The 22,692-nt window shown below is 36.4% G+C and overlaps 1 protein-coding gene across 1 annotated transcript in view; it reads left to right on the forward strand.

The window, feature by feature from the left end:
- IL1RAPL1 (interleukin 1 receptor accessory protein-like 1) overlaps nt 1-22,692 on the forward strand; it is a 386,752-nt gene that overhangs the window by 258,187 nt on the left and 105,873 nt on the right. The gene's annotated exons all lie outside the window — the stretch shown is intronic.

Here is a 22,692-nt window from a genome sequence, read left to right on the forward strand (position 1 = left end):
TTAGATAATTAAGCACACTGAACTGCAACAGGCTTGTCAGTCCTGACCAAGGACTGACACTGATTTAACACGCGTTTTCCAAAATATAAAGAAATTCAGAAATTTGTAAAAGGGACTTGGAAAAAACCTTGCTTCCTTTATTAAGTTAGCATGTGGCTGTGTTTAGTTTCTTCTCAAGCAGAAGTACCTTTTTCTCAAACTGTATTTTGAAATAATATATATTTTTTTAATAACACAATTACAAATACTAAAATTTTTATTTTACAAAATAAGCCTTAGGTTATACCAGTAGTAAATGAAACTACCACCATCAAGTATTCTATGGTATCTGGTTGTTTATATAGATGTAGCTCTGATTTTAATTACAAATGGGAATAACTATAGGAACAGATTGTCTTGGCTCTAAGTGGATCTGGCAGGGCAGCAGGTAATAGATTTCTGGCTTGAACAGATTAATAATGCTATTGCCATCTGTATCCTTGGGATTAGCACCTGGAAGAAAGTACCAGATAAATGGGGGTCCCCGTTCCCTCTGCTTCACTCCCTTCACATTCCCTCCAACTCATTTCTACCATCCCACATCTGCTTCACTTCAGCACACCCACATCTCTGGATTATTGAAGTCAAATCTATCCAAGCTTTTCCACTACAGGCAGACTGATGAAATTATTTTGCGCAGCTGTGACGCTACATTTCCTATATTTCAGGGACAAGAAAATGAGTGAAAGAATGCACAGCCTTGTTCTCGTGACATATGCTAGGAAAAGAGCACTATGAGGAAGCAGGGAATGAATGTAATTCTAACTTCCTAGTGGCTAACTATAAGACCATCATAGAGCCTCCTGACTAAACAAGGAAACACATACAAATGTAAATGAATTACCTTCTCTGGAAGGAAACACCTTTCCTGTTCTAAGTAGCTATAAAACATTGTTTTTAGAAGGCATCTGGACATTATAAACAGGTTAAAAAAAAAAAAAAAAGACATCAGAGTAATGAGTAAAATTCCCATGGAATTTTCTTAGACCAGGATTTTCTGCATGATTCTTGTCCTAAATATTTTTTAAGAAATTACTCCACTGGACAATCCAGAAAAGATGCTGAGCTCCTTGAGGACAGAGCTAGAGAGGAGGGCAACACCTTGTCATGTGTAGAAGACTGAAAGGTGAACCTCTGGCATGACAAATGCCATGCTTGACATTTTATGACCATTAATAGATCAGTTCATCTTCCTTTGCCTTATTTTTCCTATTAACAAAATGTCAATAAGAACACTGACCTCTTTTTTAAAGTACTTTCATATTTAAAGATTTAAAATTAAATAAAACATGAAATGAAATGTAGGTGGTATTCTGAAAAACATGATGAGTACAATGATAAACAGAGGAGAACATCAAAGGTACCAAAACAGAGCAAGCATTATTTTTAGGTTCTTGCCTTCACCATTCCAGACATGTTTGTATATGCGTACATGTGTATACACTTAAAAGGCAATTTACTGGGTGGTTTTATTTAATTCAAAGTAATATTTCATAGTAGTAAGAACAACAAAAACAGCAAAACCAACAACAAAATAGCAATAAAAAAACACTATAAAGATTTATTTTGTGTGACTATGTATATACATCATGAAACTTAACAAAATTTCCACGGTTGTTTGTATTGTATAAATAATAGTTTTGTCTATTGGGTATGTATTGGAACATATATATTTATATAATGCAAATATAGTATGGATATAGTATGAGTTAGTACTTTGCTAAAGTTAGATATTTGTAGAAGACATGGTTTTCTGACAGCTCTACCTTGTCACCACATTTTCAGTAAGTAATGTAATGAAGAAGATGGTTGTAGTAAGATCAGCAAGTGTTCTTACATGATAAGAAGTGGCAGTCAGTCACACTGATCCTTTGAAAAAAGAAACATACTGAAAGGATACTGTCAAAATTGTTAGGCTTGAAGTGTGACCTACCTTGACAGTAGTTCCCTATGGCAAATCTTACTGTAAAGATTGTAAACACTTATGGCAACGTGGTTTGAGAAAAGTAATACAGGGTTGCAATTCAGGAAATTTTGATTTCTGGACATTGTGCTCCTGACAGTATATGCACTGACATGAGGAAAGTCACTTGGGATAAGTCATACATCTATGACGTCTTTATTTCGTCAGGGTAAGCATATGCCAGATTTCCATAGCACAAGGCAGGTACCACTTCCAGGAAATGGTGTCTTTTTCAGCTCCATAAGCCACCAAAGACATCCAGACAGTTCTTACCCAGACTTCATGAGAAGTTATGCTTTTTTCCCCGTTTTCTCATGGGCCTGGGTTGTATAAGTACTGACTAGATTTTATGCTTTAATCTTTCTTTCCAAGTCTTAAACTCTGAAAAATGAGTGCAGTAAAAGAGGGCATGCATTAACGTTAAAACTGATGTAGATGTTGTTTATAGAGTGCAAAATAGGTTTACACTTTTGAATTTCCAATTCCTCTGAAAAACTTCATTTCTTATAGGTGTAATATAGCTTTTCTTTTTAACTGGAGAAAAAAATCTTCTCTTTTACTAGTCCTTAAACCTGATATTTCTGAGATTAAATAGTTCAAGGTCAAGAAGATGCTACTGTCCTCAAAACTATATAAATTACAGGTATGTGTTAAATAGATAAAGGATATTACTCCTACTTAGATCTAAGTTACTAATTAAACTTTTGAGAGTCTTTGAATAAAATATGGTTAACTCTGGGAGCAACAGTAGTTGTAACTTTAGCTGCTTAAGTAGACATATCTTTTTACCCAACTCAAAACATCTTTCCTAGTATATTATGTCTACAACATTACAAAAAAGACAAATCAGAAATATGAGCCATGACACAAGAATTTCTCACCAATTATCATCTTCAAAAATGAATAGATAAAAAAGAAAGTGGGATATTTTTGAATGTGGTCTTAAATTATATGTCTTTCCACAGATACCTGTTTTTACAGTGAAATTAATTGTACTAATTCTGCTCTCCAGCACACTTCAAAATTTATTGTACATATAATTACCAGAGTATGATATCTGCAACTTTTGTAACAAAATTTGTCAATTAAAATGTATTTTGTAAAATATCTTTACATAGAAATGTTAGAGCAGTTATTAGGCAGTTGCAGATTTCAGCTTTCCTTGCTGAAGTCTTCCTGCTTTAGCATTTCTGAATCATTTCAATGATTTAATATTACTATAAGATTACAGACTTCTTATGGGAGGGGTGTATCCCAGAGAACTGATAATCTCACCCCAGAGACAGTTAATCATGGATAATTTTCGCATACTGTTATTATTTATGTTTATTGCAGTGATGATGCACGGAAACAAACAAGAATAGCGCCTGATTGTACCAAACAATAAAAATAAAAAAAAAAATACCAAGAAGGATATGGGCTTTGCATCCAGCAGATTTCAGCCTGGATGAAATACATGCAAGGAAAATGAATGTTGTGTAAACAGGGCTGGAAGCAAATGTGATGTTAATTCCATGGTTTTAAGCATGAGGGAATGAGGAAGAGATGAGGGAGGAGGTAAGAGCAGGGTAGGAAGGAGAGGAGTCAGAGAGGTGGGGGTGGAGCCGGGGCTACGGGGAGCACCCTGCTGCCTGACTGGCACTGCCAGACAGTGCTTCTCCCCCAGGGTCCTCGCCAGCATGTGAGAGCAATAGAGGTGCTTTTTGGGTGCCAGGCATCACCCCAGCAAAGATGCCCTCAAAGCCCATGGGGCTGCCAGTGCTACACTCACCTTCCTTTTTTTCAGGGGACGGGCACAGGGTAGGAAAGGATGTGAAAATAAATTATTGTGTATAGCTTGCTCAGTAATCACCTGAAGAAATGTGGATTTCTTGAACTGATCCTCAGCTTAGTCATTGCATTGTGTTGTGCTCCCTTGCCCCGCTCATGGGATTCACGTCAAATGAACCCATTTCTTCAGTTGTATTTACCGTTTCCTGGCAACCGCCCACCTTAGAAAAATAAAATCCTGTGCAATGAGAAAGAGTGGAGGGCCCTCTCCCTCCCTCCCTCCCTTCCTCCCTCCCTGCCTCCCTTCCTCCCTCCACCCCTCCAGCAAGGCTTCCTATGCTTAATTCCATGTACAGTCAGGCAGATTGTATCTCAGTTACTTTCTTGAGATAACAGTTATGCAAATTGATTAGGGGCATGTCAAATCAGCTTGTTATTTAAACTCAACAAAGCTTAATCATATGAATAATTCTGATTTATAAAATTAAATATGTGAAATTTTCCTTTCATTTTCTCAGCGTGTTCATGCAGATGGTCTGTTTCAGCTGGGAAAATAAAATGAATTTTAAAAAGATGACTTCATACAAATATTTTTCTCATATAACTGTATGGCAGAAAATTACTTGAAGGATAAAATTAGTGATGACAGAATAATAAACAACAAACAGCTTTTGTGAGTTACTTAAATCCAAATAATGATTGTTTTTATTATATTTTAACAAAGTGCCTAGGGAAAATACATGCAGACGCTCATCCAGGAAATTATCCTGGAGAGTTCATGGGGGGTTTACTTGTAAGGGGAAACCAAGATTTTCAGTGCAGGTTGTATGTGTTTGTGCTCATGTGTGTGAAGGGAGGGATTGTTTAATATGTTATTTCTATTGCTTTTATTGGTACTTGAATGTTGCCTGTTTGTTGTCTATTATTATACAGTTAACTTATTCTTGGGAGGTAGCTAACATGCACATTCGAAGAAAGCTTCAAGAAGGAATTGAACTACATAAACAGAAGGATGTCAGCAGTGGACTGGACCAAACCAAAGATCTTTTTAGTCCCTTACTCTCATTTCAAGACAGACTGTAACAAATGCCTAGAGAAGAGCAAACATATGGTATTAATTCCCCAGTATATTCTCCTAAACTTCATCAGGGACTTCCATCCTCAAGCTTAACTTTTTTTGGGAAAAAAAAAGAGACTAGTGCAGCTACACACAACTAACATAAATTACAGTAAGTTGTGAAGAGTAAGAATCAGACAATTTCCTGGAGTTATGCAAGGTCTACCAAAAGCTTAATTGCCCACATAAAAGCAGAACAAGATGCAATGATCCTTAAGCTAGCACCAGCCTCACTGGTGCATCCTTCACGCAGAGAGAGAATCATAAAATCATAGAATTATTTAGGTTGGAAAAGACCCTTAAGATCATTGAGTCCAACCATAAACACCATGATACACCATGGAGTCTGGAAACAGCACATATGTGTGACTGTTTGGAAACGCATGGGTCTCCTGCAGGTCCTCAGTGGTAAGAAGTCCTGTATGTCATGGCACAGAGAGACCATGAGCATGCAGGTGAGAGTTCAGAGAGGCCCTCTCTTCAGAAAACAAAGCTTATGGAAAAGGAAAGGACAGATCCTTCTTCACAGTTAGGAAGGGAGAAATAAGGTTCAGGTGAAGGGACCAGCCATACCCCATCTTGGAAAGAATAGACCGAAAGGGCAGGCAGGGACCTTTCAAGCTTCTTCAAGTTCTTCTTCAAGTCACATCTGTGATTTGGACCTCAGTCTCCTGATCCGAAGTCCAGTACCCTATCTCCTGTTTTTCTAAAACTCCTAAATTTTCTTTCCTATCAAAAGAGATTAGCTAATAGTAAGAAGGCAGTTGAAATTAATATGCTAGTGGTGAAATTAAGTTCATTAGTCCATGACAGAAGATGCTAGATTATATTCACCTTTCAAGGAGAGGAATATCTGAGGCAGCAGTTTCAATAATACCTAGTCTCAGTGATTTGCAATGGGATTTAGACTTACAAGTCAGTCCATTAAATAACCGTCACAAAAAAATTACTTTTTTTATGAAGCTCTAGTTTAAAATTGTTACTAGCACAATTTTCCAAAATAAACCACCTTGAACTAACCACACTCAGAAACATCGTGCAACTATCAGGATGGCCTCTTCTAAAATACATTGATTACAAAATATGTTTGATTTTAGTTAATCTCACAAATAAATAGAACTGAAAAGTTCAGGAAAGTACTGCAAAAATATATCAGGAGGCAGGAACAGCAGAAGCTTTTATTTTATGAGATTATGTAGACTAATCCTACTGTGGGAAGAAAAGCAGAACTTTACATGATGTGATATATAAAATCATGAATGATATAGACTAAATTCTACGTAACACTTTTCAGTACCAGAAGGAGAAGAGGCCATTCAAAATTAAAATGCAACACATTTAAAATGAGAGGTTCTACTTTATACAACATGTAAATAGTCTGTGGAACTCAGCACTATTAGGAATAGTGTTCAAGCAAATAAAATTCTAGGATTTAAAGTAGTATTTATACAAAGACTATTAATAGTCTGTAAGATTAAAATGAAATAGACTATTAAACATACTATTTCAGTGTACTGAGTGAGCAAGACATTTTCTCCCCAACTTATGCTTTTTTCTTTCCAGCTCTAAGATAAAGATTTGAGATTTCCATTTAAAGTTTACTTAAAATCTTTTGATATCCTAGTCACCTATTGATTTATCTTTCTGTGTGTGCAAAAAACCCACCCCAAAGTAACGCTGAATTCTCATTTCATTAGTACAACAGAAGAAAGATGTGTGTTTATGCTAAAATGGAGAATCATATGGAGGGAGGAATCTTACAGATGAAGATGATGTTTCCCAGCAATTAAAGAAACACATGATTTGGTAGTAAGAGGGGACTTGACATACTCGGGCAGCCACCGGCTGAAGAACGCAGCAAAGCACAAAGTTTCTGACAGTGCTTGAAGTTGTTGGGTTTTTCTATTGCAGAAGGGAGGGACAGAAAGACCTTTTCAGTTTGACTCTGATCACTGAAATGAATTAGTCGACTCTGATCATGGACTCATGAGGCTTCATGAGTCTCAAGGAAAGAAGGAGAAAGGACATCACAACAGAGGCAACAAGCTTAAAGAAAGCAAATTTAAAACTCCAAGGATTGGTATGTTAGATTATAAGAGGCAAATCTAAATCTTGAAAAAAGGGAGACTCAGGAGAGTGCAGAATTCCTTAATGACATTATACTGAGGACACATTAATACTTTTCAATGCGGAAAGTTGGATCAGAAGTTTAACAAGCAACCACCATGTCTGAATCACAAGCTCTTCAATTGCATGAAGCTCAAGCATAACATAGAAACACGTTTAGTTTATTAGAGATGAGTACAGAGCAATGCTCACATATGCAGGCACAAAATCAGAAAAACACAAAGCTTTCCACAGCTACCAAGGGACATAAATTACATTAAGGAACCATTATTTAATTCTAAGAAGACCAAAGCTCTGTTTCTGGCACAAGTGTGTTTTATTGTTGCAGTATACAACTTTCTGTTGCCTGTGAAGTGATACTGTGAACAACAGCTTTTTTCCCTTAAGCTTTGGATGATCTTGGATTTCCTTCTTTGGGGCAGGCTAGGACTAAAACTGATGCAATTTTCTGTTGAAAGAAAATTCATATTATGCTTCAAGTAGTTTGCTTTATTGTAACTTGAATGGCAAAGTATTCCCCTCACTTTTCATTTTTACTCCAGGTAATGCATGGTGGGAATAACCTGAAAAGCTTGAAATCTCTATCTTACGTTTCATAGAAAAAGGCATTCCTCTAGAACAAAGATATCAAGGCCTGGATTAAGGAGCTCAGATTTTAATGTAGTCAAAATGAATTCTTTTTCCCACACACAGCAGTAGTGTAATTGACAGATGATTATATATCAGCCTTTGCCAAGAATATTGCTAAGCACTTTAAGCCTGGCAAACTGTGTGTTACATTGTGATTGGTAGAAAAATCTATAATTTTCTCTTGGGGAAAGGCCAAGCTTATATCAACTCAAATGTTACACCATACTCTTTCCATCACAAAATTCCAGCTGCACACACTGGACATGCTCCTAAAAAGATGGATTTTATTTCTTTTTAATAGAATTGAAAATTTATTTAAGGAGGCAACAATAGTTTACCAAACTCGGCTTTCCAACTGTTAATATCTTTGAAGTTAGATGCCGCCCTTGGCTTCACCTCTGGATTTCAACTTACAAGTGAGTTATGAAATTAATAGTGGCAATTCATTATCAAGGGTTGTAGCAAGCCATATCCCGAGCCCCTGGAGCCCTTTCCCCTCACTGTTTCTGAGTTTGATGTAAGCTTCCAGTTGTGCAGCCCAAATATGCACACTCAGAAAAGCTTTTGGTTAAACATTGTTGTGATTATTTTGTTTGGTCTAACGGGATACTTGGGATTATGAAAGCTTTTTAAGGAGTGTGAACCACTGTAGATAGTTATTGCTTGAACAGTATAGCGCATTGCCAAATTACGTTTGTAATGTAAGATTATATATACATATATAGACACAAAAGAATTACTGAAATCTATTTTATGAGAAGCTAATATTTTTAAATAGTCAGTTCTACAGTGTTATTCACAAAATGAGTCAGCGCCCCTTCCTTCCAGAAGAAGGCATTAGCCATCTCAGCCAATAAGGCAGTTGTTTCCCAGTAGCTTCCTACAGTGAACAAATAATTTTGCAACATTTTGTATTAGAGAAAGAATCAATATCAAAGCTCATGAAGTTGTTATTTAATGCATATTTTAATAAATACTTTCTGATTTCCCCTCATAGGTTTTTGTCAGTGACCTTTTCACATTTCTCTCTTGTTAGCTTGAGTATGGTTTGAGGATTTTCTAAGAGGTAAACATTGTTCACCATCAGGTATACAGGTAGACTGCTGAAGCTTTTGATATTTTGAATTCAAATTATAGAAGGATATCATTTAAGTGAAGTAATAATTGTGGGCCTTGACCAATTTGACACTGCTGCCCAGTGGGAGTTGTATCCAATCTGCTATTGAATAGCTGGGTGCCATCTCGTTCTCTGACATCTGAGATGAAAATGCACTGCTGTTAGACAGACTGATTTCTTCTACTTGAATGACAAACTATATAACTGATGCTAAATACAAGGATATTTTGGGGCTGTAGAAGAAAGAAGAGAGAACCATAGGAGGGTACAGTTAATTACAAAAACAAATTAACTGACCATTTCTGGCCTACATTTCTTGTAGGCCTGAATTAGTTCTTTTTCACTGATCAAAATAATTACATAGCAGTTATGCATATATTCAAACGCAAGTCGTTTGCTGTCTCACTAAAAAGAGAAAGCATCCAAGATCCCATGATATTTTAAATGCTAGTCCTTTTCTTTAAAGTAAATGAAACAGTCTCTTTACTGTCAGTTGCAGTCCTTTAGGACGAATAATCTATGTATTTCATACACAAAAGTAATCAAAAACACCTGCATGATGAAATGTGCTTCTTTGAAAGATTACTTCTGGAATACTAGTGCAAAAACTCTTCTGAGACAAAATTGGCAAAGCAATTCCTTTTTAACCAAAGGATAACTTTTCCCAGGGTGCATCCACACTCTGATTATGATCAGAATGTGTATTTGGCTGTATAGAGTCCAGACTCATAAGTTATTAAAAGAATAAACATAAATAGTAACCTTTTTTTTTCTAGAAATACCGCAAATGCTTAATTAGGATTGAAGATATGTCTGGGGTGACAGTATCTTTATATATATCTTAAATGACGTTTATTACCAGAATCTCATGCATTCGAATGCAAGAAAAACTGGGGAGCAGCCTAAGCTGTGAGTGCTGCAAAGGAAGCTCAGTAATGAAGCCTGACAATGAGGCTCTAATCATTACTTTCATGGCAATTATGCAGTGTACTGAGCAGGACTTCAACTCCTAGAGAAAGATGGACAATGAATGCTAAATTTTGACCTACCTTTTAAGACATTCTAAACTAGAATAATTTAATTGGGATCACATAATTACTCAAAAGGCAATCTCAAGTGCATTATCATCCTCCTGTGTCAGCCCTGCATACCTTGTTATCCTGTTAGAGTTTGTCAAAAAATTGTCACAGGAGACTGAGTCTTACAGAGGATAATAACCCTACTGCTGCTTCTTCAAGCCTCAAACCTGAGTTCTGAAATAATGAGAGGACTCTGCTGCTGGGAAGAACCTTTTCATTTGTTTGGGACTTCTTTTTTTTTAAGCTAGACCACCCAGTTACTTCTGTCATAACAAGGGTAGGGATTTTTTAAAAAAAATATTTTGAACAGTGGAGTCTTCATAGGTTTTGTTCACTGATTTATTATGCACTATTTGCAGAGGTGTCTAACAGTCCCTTGCTTGCTGGGTTATATATATTCCTAATGATCCCTTTCCATCTCTGTAGAAAAGAAAGAACACGGAAATAATACTTTTTAGGTTGACATCTCATGTTTCTTACACAAAGTTTACAAGTAGAATTTATTCTGATTTTCTTTTCCATTTCATTTGAATACACAATGAAGTTTGGTAGTATACTGCTGAAATATATGTCTTGGTGTTACTGTTTGCACCATTTGTTAGTAAAGAGAGAAGGCAGCAAATGAGCATTACCGACCAAATTACTTATTTACTTTGTTATTCATGCCCACTCCCAAAGTTTTTGAATTCTACCAAAATGAAGGAATCTGAAGGAACAGTTAAGATAAATAATTTTCAGACAAAGTCTTCCAACAAACTTGGTTTTTTTTGTGTCAAAAAGTAAGATATGGCTAATATTAAGATAAGACTAATAAAAGTCTTCTGCCACTGCCACTGATATTTGGATTGGGAGCTTAATGATCCACCAGGACATTGTCATTGCCACTCTGTCCTCAAAAGCAGGTATTAGACTATCTTTCCTGCATTTCTTTTTACTTGGTCATCATTCACTTCTCCAGGGACTGCTATAGCCCTACCTGAACTACTCCCTCCCCCATTTCCAGGGGCCATAGACAACCACGTTTTGTCTGTACAAGTACTGTAAATTCTAACACTGCTCCCCAGCTAGAAGCCATTATGCACTCTTGAATTTTACCTGCAAGTTCATTGCTTTACATTTATTTGCCAGACCATGCAAAATTCTGTATCATGCATGATGTGGGATTTAGAAAGGAGAAGCATCACCTTTCATTTTACCTAATTTTCTGTGCAATGCTTTTTAAATCAGCCAAAAAAGAGACAAGCTACTGCTGACAGCAGGCTTGGCTTGCACAAAGGAGATCAATCTATAACCAGGTCAGTCACCACTGCAAGTGATCCCAAAAGCTCTCATATCTTTCTACTTGAAGTGCTTCCATTTGGAACTGCTACACACAGATTTTCTTCCTCTACACTTCTATCAGTAATGGCAATTTGATGTCAGATTTTAAGGACAACTAAATAAGCATAGGGCAATTTGAAAATGGCTGAATTACTGTATTTCTAAAAATATTTCAGACAGAACACAAGTATTCATGAATAGTTACAGATCAGGTTTAATGTGGTGACTGGGCATAGCTTTGTGACCCATAACTGAGAGTGAACCCATACTAACAAGACTAGTTCAGCATACTATGTGCTAAGAGATGAGTGAAGTGTATTAGAGGTACATAGTGCTCCATGTACAACACAGCTGAATCTATCCTTACTACACATCAAGAGAAATATCTCAGTGTATTTGTGTGACGTGATGTGATGGAGAAAATTTGGCAGAAGTTAGGGGCAGAAGTGTTGGAGTATGAATAACATGTGAGTCATGATGGCATTGTTGGTATGGCAAGAAGCAATTAGGACCTCCCAGGTGCAGATGGGCTTAGCATGCTTTGGAAAGAACCATGGCTTCATCCTATTTTGATTTTTTGCGGGAGGGAGAGGAAGGGAAATTTAGTAGATAGCATATGTCTCTCATATGGACACACTACAGAAAGAACCAGAAAAGGCCACTGTAGATAGGACACGCTACCAATGTATATTTTTTTTTTTACTCTTCTGAGCACATAGGGTTAATTCATCCCATGACCTAGAATTAATTACCATGTGAATTATGTGGTCAGTGGAAATTAAACAACTTACATTACAATTAAAAAAAACCCAAAGCTGGTTGACACTATTACTGGTAATTTTTTCCCGGCCAATGCATGACTAAAATAATTATTTAACATTTCATAACATTTGTCAATATCTCGCCAACACATATGATGACTCTTTTTAATAAGTCTCACTGATGTGACACTGGTGCAGGCAATCCCATGTCTTTACCTAGGCACCAGTAAAAGCTTGGGGTTGTTAATATATAAATAGGGATGTACAAAATCCTTCAATTTGCTGACAATTAAAAACTACTATTCTTGGATCAAATGAAGCATAAAACATGATAGTTGCATGAAAATGAGACCATTTTAATAAATTCTGTTTACATTTCTTAAAATAAGATTTTAAGAAATTGCAAAACAACAAAACAAATTAAACTAACTCTTAAAATATATTTTAATATTTTGACTTCATTAATATATACATTTTTTAATCTAAGCAGTTTTTCACTGCAAAATGAATTAACAAAATATTTCATGGTTACAGAAGTGTTGTGGTTTAACCCGGCAGGCAGCTAAACACCACACAGCCGTTTGCTCACTCCCCCCCGCCCCAGTGGGATGGGGGAGAGAACTGAGGGGAAAAAAAAAAGAAGATAAAATTCATGGATTGGGATAAAGACAGTTTAATAGGACAGGAAAGGAAGGGAAAATAATAATAATAAAAGAATATACAAAGCAAGTGATGCACAGTGCAATTGCTCAGAACCCGTCAACCGATGCCCAGCCAGTTCCCAAGCAGCGGTCACCACCCCCCAGCCAACTCCCCCCCAGTTTATATACTGAGCATGACGTCACATGGTATGGAATATCCCTTTGGCCAGTTTGAGTCAGCTGTCCTGGCTGTGCCCCCTCCCAGCTTCTCGCTGGCAGGGCATGAGAAGCTGAAAAGTCCTCGACTAGTGTAAGCACTACTTAGCAACAACTAAAACATCAGTGTGTTATCATCAACATTCTCATATTAAATCCAAAACACAGCACTGTACCAGCTACTAGAAAGAAAATTAACTCTATCCCAGCTGAAACCAGGACAAAAAGTTTGGTCCATATCTATTCACAAGCTTCTGCAATTACCAAATCAAATATGTCAACAGAAAAGCAAAACTTAAATAAAAAGCACTTGCCTCTCATCCTCATCTTGTATCAAACAGACTAATTAAAATCCATATTACAGTAAGTTAGACCTCATTCCATACAACCGTCAGAAAAACAAAAATATTTTTCTTTGTTCCTTATTGCTTTGTCTTCCATACTGGTTTGTATTGTGCATTCATTGAACATATAATAATCAACTGGATTAAAACAAGTATATGAAAAGAATCTTTTGGGTTTTGTCTTCAAGGGAACTTTCTATTTTAACAGATATAACTCAGTCCTCAATTGTTTTTAAGGTGTAATGTTAATAGCAGTAATTATATACTCCTTTATCAACATTTTCTTAATTGTCACCCACAGTTATTTACATGTGAATACAGAAACGGCATTTTACTTACTGCTAGGCAGCTGAGCAGTCACTCGCATAATTTATAAAATGACTAATTAAAATGAATGAGTTTGCTATAACGTTCTTTGCAGTGTTTACTGCATGAAAGTTATTAAAATATTCAATGCAACAACAATAAATTCCTTATTCAAAGTAATAGTAAGCATGTATATTTAATTTAATATTAACCTTGCTTTCTGCTAAACTGAAAGTAGATTGAAAACTCTTTAATGGCAGCATGATGTTTTTGTATATCTTCTTAATGTTTTCAAATAATTCTCTGGATGTAGCCTACACCTGGAGGAGTGTCTTGAATATACCAACCCAACTTAACCCTCCTGGTGATGGCATCCTTCCCTAGAACCAAAGGTTTAAAAGGACCTTTTGTGTAGTCCAACTTATTGTGTTTCTTCTTTTTTTCTTAGTTGCTAGGGGAAAACAATGATGTTATTGATATGAATTTCAACAGTCTGTAGCTGTCATTGGTTTTAATATTTGTTTGCTTAATGTCATTTTCACAAAGTGCTATGGGTTATTTTCTCCTAACTACATAAATGGCTCTTGTCACCACTTTGCATCAACCACTACGGAGAATGCATTGCCCTCCTTTATCATAGTCAGGAAAGGGCAATGACAGCATTCAGTGTTCAACAAAGTTACCAAGTCTTCCATCATAACTGAATGTAAAAGACTACACTTTAATAAATTCCTTGTTACAAATACTCTAAATATACGCTCCTAGTGTGTGGTCGTTCTGCTAGCACAAAGCATCAAACTATTTAGCAATAGCACGCATGCAAATGATGTTGTTCATGTTAAAGAACTTTGCATAATGCCCCTATGATTAGTAAAGCAATTACAATAGTAGTTGCATGTCATTATTAATCATTTTCATAATTTCTGTATACTAAATTCAATTCATTTTTAAAGTCCTAAATCAAAATATTCCTTTGCATTATACTCATCGACTTCATATTGTTTCTTGTTTTTTTCTTTTTAATTTTTATATTTTTATTGAATAACTCCAGCCACTTAATTAAAAACGTTCTCCATTATTTCCACACTTTAAGACAAACATTTGTAAGAATACTACCTTAGTATGAAAAAGTGGCTAAAGAACAGGTAGTATCTTTATGATTCATTTATTTTAGCTGTGGAGATCATTTGCATTATGAATTTCTATCCAGCATCTTTTTATGAGAGACAGAAATAGAGGCAGTTCTGAGCTTAAACAAAAAGAAATAAAGATGCTTTGTATATGCCTATTCCCTCACATACTTACAGTTTCATGCACAGGTAGCAGGGCAATGAATTCAAACCATTGTTTACTGCTCACTGACCCCAGGGATAAAAGTTTGGGTCTATGGCTATGGAGGCAAGTATACCCCAGTGCTGTACCTGTAAGGCTACGTTTTGCAGGACAAAATGCATTTTCCCAGAGTCGTGTAGAAAGAGATCAGGTGAGAGGTACCAGCAACCAGCCTTTCATCTAACTGTTTGCAGAATCCACTCTGCTCTGTCTACTAATGATACTGATACCTTTAATTCAGCAGTTTATAAAATGTAAAATAAATACCATTTTCACAATAGGGCTGGCATAATGCTGCCTCCTGCTTTTTCTCATATCCTCTTTTCATGTGACCTATGGACCCTTCTCAGGTGAGAAGGAGAAGCTGAAGTTGTTGCACTGAAAGATGCTCTGTGTGGGCATTCTGGGTGAATATTTTTGTGGTTTGCTTTGGAAAGGCAGAATTAGTTTTAAGTTTAAGAGCTAATAAAGAGACAACTTTTATCTGCAGTGCTTACCACAGCACAAGAACATAACCATCAAACTCAGGCCTTCGTCTGGAAAACACATCCCTATCAGGCTTGAAGACTTGTTAGCTCCATCTCTCTTTTGCGGAGCAGTTGATCTGCTGGAGGGCAGGGCTGGGAGGCGGCACTTGACAGGCTGGGGAAATGAGGGGGAGAAAACCTCGGGAAGTTCAACAAAGCAAAATGCAAAAACTTGCAGCTGGAATGGAATAATGGCATGGAGCAGCGTGAGGTGGGGGCCGACTGCTTGGAAACCACTTTGCAGGAAAGGTCCAGGGAGCCCAGATGTTCATCAAGTTTAACATGAGTCAGCAGTGAGCCCTGCAGCAAAGGCAGGGCCAGCACTCTGGGCTGTGTTGGCAGTGGTGGAGCCAGCATGTCCATGGAAATGATCCTTCCTCTCCATTGGGCATCTGTGAGTCTGCATCTGGAGTAGTATCCGTCTGCTAAAGAAAAAAGGGAGAATGGGAGTTCTCTGGGGTTCCAGGTAGGACCTCCCAAAGCAGCATATGTTTTGTATGCCATGGAAAGAGACAGGCTGTGTCCCACTCCATTTCATTTCTCCATCACTGTGATGGCCGATTCACATTGGTACAGCTCATTTGGCATGAAGATAGACTTCTTTTGTGATCTCCTTGTAGCTGTCTTAGTTCCCACTCCACCAAGTCTCACTCAGGATGTACCTCTAGAGGGCTTCTACAGCCATTGCTATTTCATTCTCAATTTCTGTCAAGAAGGGAGGCAAGCCAGCTTTACACAAAATAGCACACACCCAAAACAAAATGCTGAAAGATTATTTACTTCTGTTTTAACTAAACATTAGGAGCTACCTTGAATTCTCACTAGAAAAGCAGTATATATGCATGACTATGCATATGTATAGGGCAGCACAAATTCTACCCTGGTCTCTAAGAGCCATGTAAAAGTTCTTTATCCTTTCCTCCTATCGGGAAATTCCTTTCTTTGCCTTCCAAATCAACATGGCTGACTGCTTTTCCCAAAAGCTTCTGCAAAATGTTGTCTGTCTCAGAGATTAGTGCACTATATTGCTCTCCTTTACCCAATGTCCTTAAAGCCAATTTGTTTTCGTTAAAAAATGTCACTATACATCTCAGAGCAGTAGAAAAATCAGCTCCAAGATACTTCTTCCTTTGCTGACTGAGTTGTAAATTCAGATCACTTACCACAGTTCTTAGCACATCTTTACATTGAATCAGTATGGATATTTTGGATACTGAAGCACTTTGCAGTTCTTCTATCTTCTTGTTTTCCTTCCCGCAAAGATGACAACTTATACAGAGTATGATATATATGTAGCTCTTTTCCAGCTTGTTCTTTAGCTCAGATAGCATGATATACTTTTGACAAGGAACACTGCTCAAGAAATGGGGAAAAAAAAACAGAAAGAAAGCAGCTACATGTCACTGTGTTCAAATGCAATAATATTTCATCCTATCCTTTTACATGATTTTTGAAATTAGCACAATCTTCAATTAATTGTCACTTACAAGGAGGTAATAGTCAGAATTTTCTCCCTGCATTGCTTATTGTAAGAAAATAACATAATTAAGATTTCACTGAAACTGCAGTTTTAAGGCTGCAATAATTGAGCTTAAAAAGTTCTATTTTAATACTGCTACAGGTAAACTACTACAGGATTTTTTGAAACCTGCCAAAAATCATCTTATTTTTTCTTTTCAGTTGTCTCACCTTAAGCTAGAGTTGTCCAAAATTGAGCAGTCTCAATTCTATCTTGTGTCAAATTTTAAGATGTTTGGGTCTTTTGGTTTTGTTTTTTTCTTTCTTTTGAAATTGCTTGTTGGAAGGTAAACAAAACCCCTGAACATTTTCAAAGAACAGAATTATGCTGGCTGAGCATTTTGGGTGAGAATGTGGGTACATTTATGGCTGTACCTTGAATTCTCTCTTTCTCTCTCTCTCTCACTGTCTCTCTTCACACACTTCTTATTAAAAAAGTTCATCTTTGTCTAAACTGACACATCTCTGGGCAGCTTTTCAGCTTTGTAAAAAACAACATTTTGATGAAATTTCACTTGCCAGAAATATTTGAGTAACTCTGCTTTAAAGCAACTTATACTGCTTTTGTCAATTACCTGCTCTGTGTAAGCCTCCCCAGGACCCATTTGAATAACCCGTGACAGATTAAAGCCTACAGAAGTGTGAAGGGTATTTTGGGTGTGGTGGAGAGGAAGGAGAAGGTAAGGGGTGGGAGGACGTGGAGATGGTGATGTGCCTTCTCCTGCCTGCGCAGGCAGCTTGGCCCAGCATGTCTCTGCTGCCCGTGTTCCGTGGTGACACGTGAGCTGTGCTTGACGAGGAGCTACACTTGAGAGCAACACTGCCTGACTCGAAGCATGAGATGAAAGTAGTCACGTGTAGCACGACTTTCTTCCTTTCGCAGGAAGGTCGGTCATACTAACATTTGTTTACATGGAAAAAGTTTTAGATTTTTACTTCTACTGACTGATCCGAATGCTTTCACTGAGGAGTCCACACCTAAGGAGTTTCTGAGTTCAGACCAAATGTTTCTATTTCATCTAGAAACATTTCAGTTTTTCTATCCCTATTCCAGTTTCCATCACATCTACTTTCTAAATTGCTTAGAGAGGAAAAAAGGAGCTTTTACATTGTCAATTATTTCCAAAGTCAAAGGTCTTGGTGTAGCAATAAGAACTGGACGTTTACAACAATTTCTTACATTTTTCAATAACGAGAAAGGACGCACACTGCCATTTCTAGAAATTTCTTGCCAATGTAGTTTTTCTTTGCTCCAATCTCTTACAAGTTGAGCTTCATAACCAAAGCTAAACCCTCCAGATTACCTATTCTTTTTCACTGTCTCAGACTTCACGTGAAGAAAACTGCGGCAAAACATTTAACCTTCACAGAGATGTCATTACTCCTTCACAGATTGATTCTTATCTAAAAATCAACAAAAAGCAAGAAGTGCTGCAATTCAAGCTTTTCAGATGGTGGTAAAATACCACTGGAAAAAACAAAGTGTAAAAGATATCAGCCATCTGTTGTTTAAACCAACCAAAATTTATTTATTGTAATTCTTTCATAAGGACTGTGCCTTTAGAAGCAAACACATGTACATTTGTTGGCAGCAGAAGGCCTTCTTTAACTGTAATAGGAGGAGGAAACATTTCTCTTTCCTTTCCCTGATGATACAGTGTTTGGAAAAATAATCATTTTTATCAACAAAAACAGAAACATTCTAAATGAAGAATCCAGCTAACAAACACATTATACTTCCTTGCATAGCTGACAAGGTGTTCTAATATTATAAGTCAGTCAGATGTTGGGTTATAAACAGAAGTCTGCAACACATTCTTTCTTACTGACTCACTCAATTTCATCAAACATGATGTTGTCAGATATTAGAGGAGAAAGATGGCAGAAAAATGAGAACCAAATGTGAAAAAGACCTGAAAGAGAGGTTAAGAAATGCAGTTATTTTTATTGAATTTCAGGCCTTCAAAGACCTTTATGTGCATGTCAGTTCCAGTTTGGAAAAAAAAAAAAAATTTGATATTAAGTGATTTATTTATTAAGGTATTAGCAATACGTCCAAAGCAAGTTCATCACCAAAATGATAGAAATATTTTTTAAGCATGGATGTGACAGATGTCAACAATTAGTAGCATAATAACATATATAAGTATGTTTTCGGTCCAAAAAAGAATTTAAGTAGAGATTCAAGAAGCTGTTGTTCTTTGAAAACTTATCTAAGTACATCACAAAGATTTTATGATATTTCTAAAGTGAGAAAATTCAGGAGTTCTAATCATACTGAAAATGAAGCCAAGGTATTAAAATATGAAAAAGCAGGACATATAGAAATATTTCATAGATAAAACCACAGCATTCTTCTGAAATATCATTACCAGAAAAGTCAGATTAATTAGTGTGTTATAGCATTTGTGGTACACAATTACACTAAATTTATTCTTTAAATTATTGTTTTTCCCCTCTTTTGGTATCACCATAGGAAATTGAGATTTTTTTTCCTCAGTTGTCATTCATTTTTTTTCTCTGGACAAGGATACACTTTACTTATATGAAACTGTGAAAAATTGTGCATCATTATGTTATTAAAAGCATTTGGAAACAAGACAAATTCTGCCTCTGGAAGCTGCATTTCTTACAGTAATGATTTTTAAATTAATTTCAGCTTGTATTGTGGAATTTTGGCTCCAACGAAGGGAGAGGAATATTGCTATTGATTTAAATTGAACCAGGATGTCATCCATAAAGTAATTTCCTTCTTAACAGAAAAGCTGATTTAAATACAGAACTTATCACAAGCCCAGCGGAGGAACTAGAATCAAGAGCTGTGGTAAAGAAAAAGAAATCTGAGTTATGATGTTTTTATCACCATGAAGAGTCGCTTCCTTAATGGAAGGGAGACAGGACGCTTTCCAAAGTCATAACAATAAAAACGTTATACCACACCACAGTAATGTGTGCACTGTCTATGCTGTCAAAATATTTTTAAAAACTTTGATTACAATCTTAGTACCTACAAGTCCTCTGTAATTAGAAAAGTTAGTTGCTGCCATCACTGTATTTCTCTTCACGTGACTGAAATGGATCTTCAAACTGGTGATTATATGGACTGAAATACCGTATAGGTTGTGGCCAGACTCTTTCTGGGTCTGAAAGCAACTCTAGTAGGCAACTAGGACTCTAGTAACCAAGAGCTGCTGTTTGTTCTTGCCATAAAGCTACCATTACCCTTACAACTCATGGCCTCTGCGTGTGTGGGCACCGGTTTTCACCCATAGCTTGGTCTTTCCTTTAGAGTGTTTTATTACCGTGATCTTTTGTGGAAGGAGCAGTGAAGCAGCAGTGTGGCAGCAGCAGCCTGGTGCTCCTCTGCCTGTGGTGAGGAGACGAACTCCCTCCTCTGCCAGGAAAGGGAGTAAAGATAAAACCGAGAAAAATCAGAAACTACTTAAGATGCTACAATGAGTCTCAGGAAAGCAGGCTGATGGATAGCGTCTGGTGTGAGACAGCAAACTGTTGCTGGCTCTCCTTCTTCACGATACGGATTCCCAGGGGTTACTGCCATGGTAATGCCCATGAGCGGTAACAACAGCGAGAATAGTAAATACATGTATTACATTTGAACGTGTGCTGAATGCCAGGGACACTCCTGTACCTGCCTGGACACATGAATTGCAGTAAGTTGACGGTAATGTCTTTTTTATATTGGAATACTCTTAAATTGAGATAATTTCCAAAATAATTCATATATTTAAAATTAGTTGCATCTAAGGGGTGTGTAAAATACTGCAATTACTTTCATACTTTTAAGTTGTGCTCTCAACAATTTTTTAATATTTCATAACATCACTAAGTACTTCTTCCCTTTAACCTACTGCTTGGTTCATCTTTAGTGATTTGATAGGACTGGGTGCATCAATCCCATATGTAAAACCGTACTTTCACCTGTTCCATAACACAAAATGCTAAAGCATGTACTTTTTTTCCCCCTAAGCATTAATCCTGGGGCTTGTGTTTTGCAAAAGCCTAGTACACAAAATGGGTAGAATGTAAATATCCTGAAACACAAAGAAACAGAATGACATTTTCCTTGTTTTCAATGAACTGGATACTCTTGTTCAGGCCCAAGGAGGAGATGCACTAATTGCATGGGCCATATCAGTGACAGGGAGTAGCACTGTGTGAGGAACAACACTGGATTCCTCAACAATTGGTAGCTCATTTATGTAACGTTAGCATATGTGCTCTAGGTCACCTCACACATCAGTATCTCTCCAAGTTTCATATTTGGACACATCTGTCCCCCTCCCAAAATAAAAATCCATGCCACATCTTTTGCCTATCTTGAGCTTAGAAAAATATGAACAAAGGCACAATGTAAAATTTAGAAATTTTTTAAATGCATAATCTAAACTATAAATTGACTATATAATTTTTTACTTAAGTTGTTGAGTGCAAAAAACCAAATGTATTTGAGGTGTCAGAAAGTATGATATTTTGAGCCCTCCTCCCACATTTAAGAAAACCTTTTCTACACTGATATTAAGATGTTCTTTTTATACATAACTTCAAGTTCCCTTTCAAGTTAATGCCATATTCCAGGGCTTGAGCTAACAGTTACTATAGGAAACAGCTGCTTATGATTGATGTTAATTTTTTGGAATAGTTCCAGTCTTCCTGTTTTTTTGTGGGGTTACCTTTTCCAAGAGCTATATGAGGGTTTTGAATTAAAAAAACAGACCATTGATTATCGTGGAAATGAACCCAGAATCTTTTGTTATATTTAAATAAAATATCCATGCATTGTTCAGAAAATGTTCAGTTGGGGAAAAAAGTTAAACCAAAAATTAAGCTATTATCATATTCATGACTACATTTTACATAGTTGGATGAAATTAAGATCATAGTTGTTACCAGAATATTAAAAAATTTTTTTGTGAAGCTATTAGATAACAAAATTCCTTCCTGAAGAATTGGTGAAAACATTATATCACAAAATATTTTCATTCAACAAAAAGATTTAGGTATTGTTTATGGGCTTATTTCAGTAAAGTGATGTTTGAAATCTTTCAAGAATCAAACCAGAAATGATGCAATCTAACTTCTTCATGAATAAAGATTCTGCATGATGTGCAATGACAGTCCTAAAATTCTGACAGTGAACTTACTGCATGCAAAAAATCAAAACCAATAATCCTTAATTTCCTTACCAGGTAACAATTTCTGCAGTTTGCAGGGAAGACTCCTGTATGCCAATCTCACTAGTATCCATCACAGTTTTAGAAGTACTGTTGTTCAAAAATATATTGTTAAATAACTCCCCCTGTCAAATAATCAACAGAGGCCAGAGGGATCAGAGGCAAATAATGGTATTAGTGAGAGTGATGGAGCTATTGGATAAACTTTTCTTTGGTTACCTCCACACACATTATTACTGCACACAAGTTATATACATAAATTATAATATAATATAATATAATAATACAATATAAAAATATAGTACAAGCAAAGAATATAAACTGAGAAAGCAAAATTATTTGAAAACTGGACTACAATGCAAATTTTATATATGCAATTTCTATTTGTATGCGTATATACAATTTGTATGTTGTCTTTGAAAAACATGTGAAAAGCTAAAACCAACTTCTTTTTAGTTTAAAAGTGGGTAGATAGGTAGGTATGAAGAAAAAAGCAATTTTTTTCTGTTAGTGTTGCTACAAATTTCTTACACAGTGAAGGAGCTAATTTTCTCAGTCAATTTGTCACATATCTAAGGAGTTAATTTAATGAGCATCTGCAATAAGACTTGGCAATGATCAGATTAGTATTCATTATCAAGCAAAAATGTATTCTGGAACAAAAGTACTGTCTGGAATCTATCCCCCATGTAT

The sequence above is a fragment of the Pygoscelis adeliae genome, unplaced genomic scaffold (genome assembly GCF_000699105.1).
Source record: "Pygoscelis adeliae isolate BGI_AS28 unplaced genomic scaffold, ASM69910v1 Scaffold91, whole genome shotgun sequence".
Classification (NCBI taxonomy): domain Eukaryota; kingdom Metazoa; phylum Chordata; class Aves; order Sphenisciformes; family Spheniscidae; genus Pygoscelis; species Pygoscelis adeliae.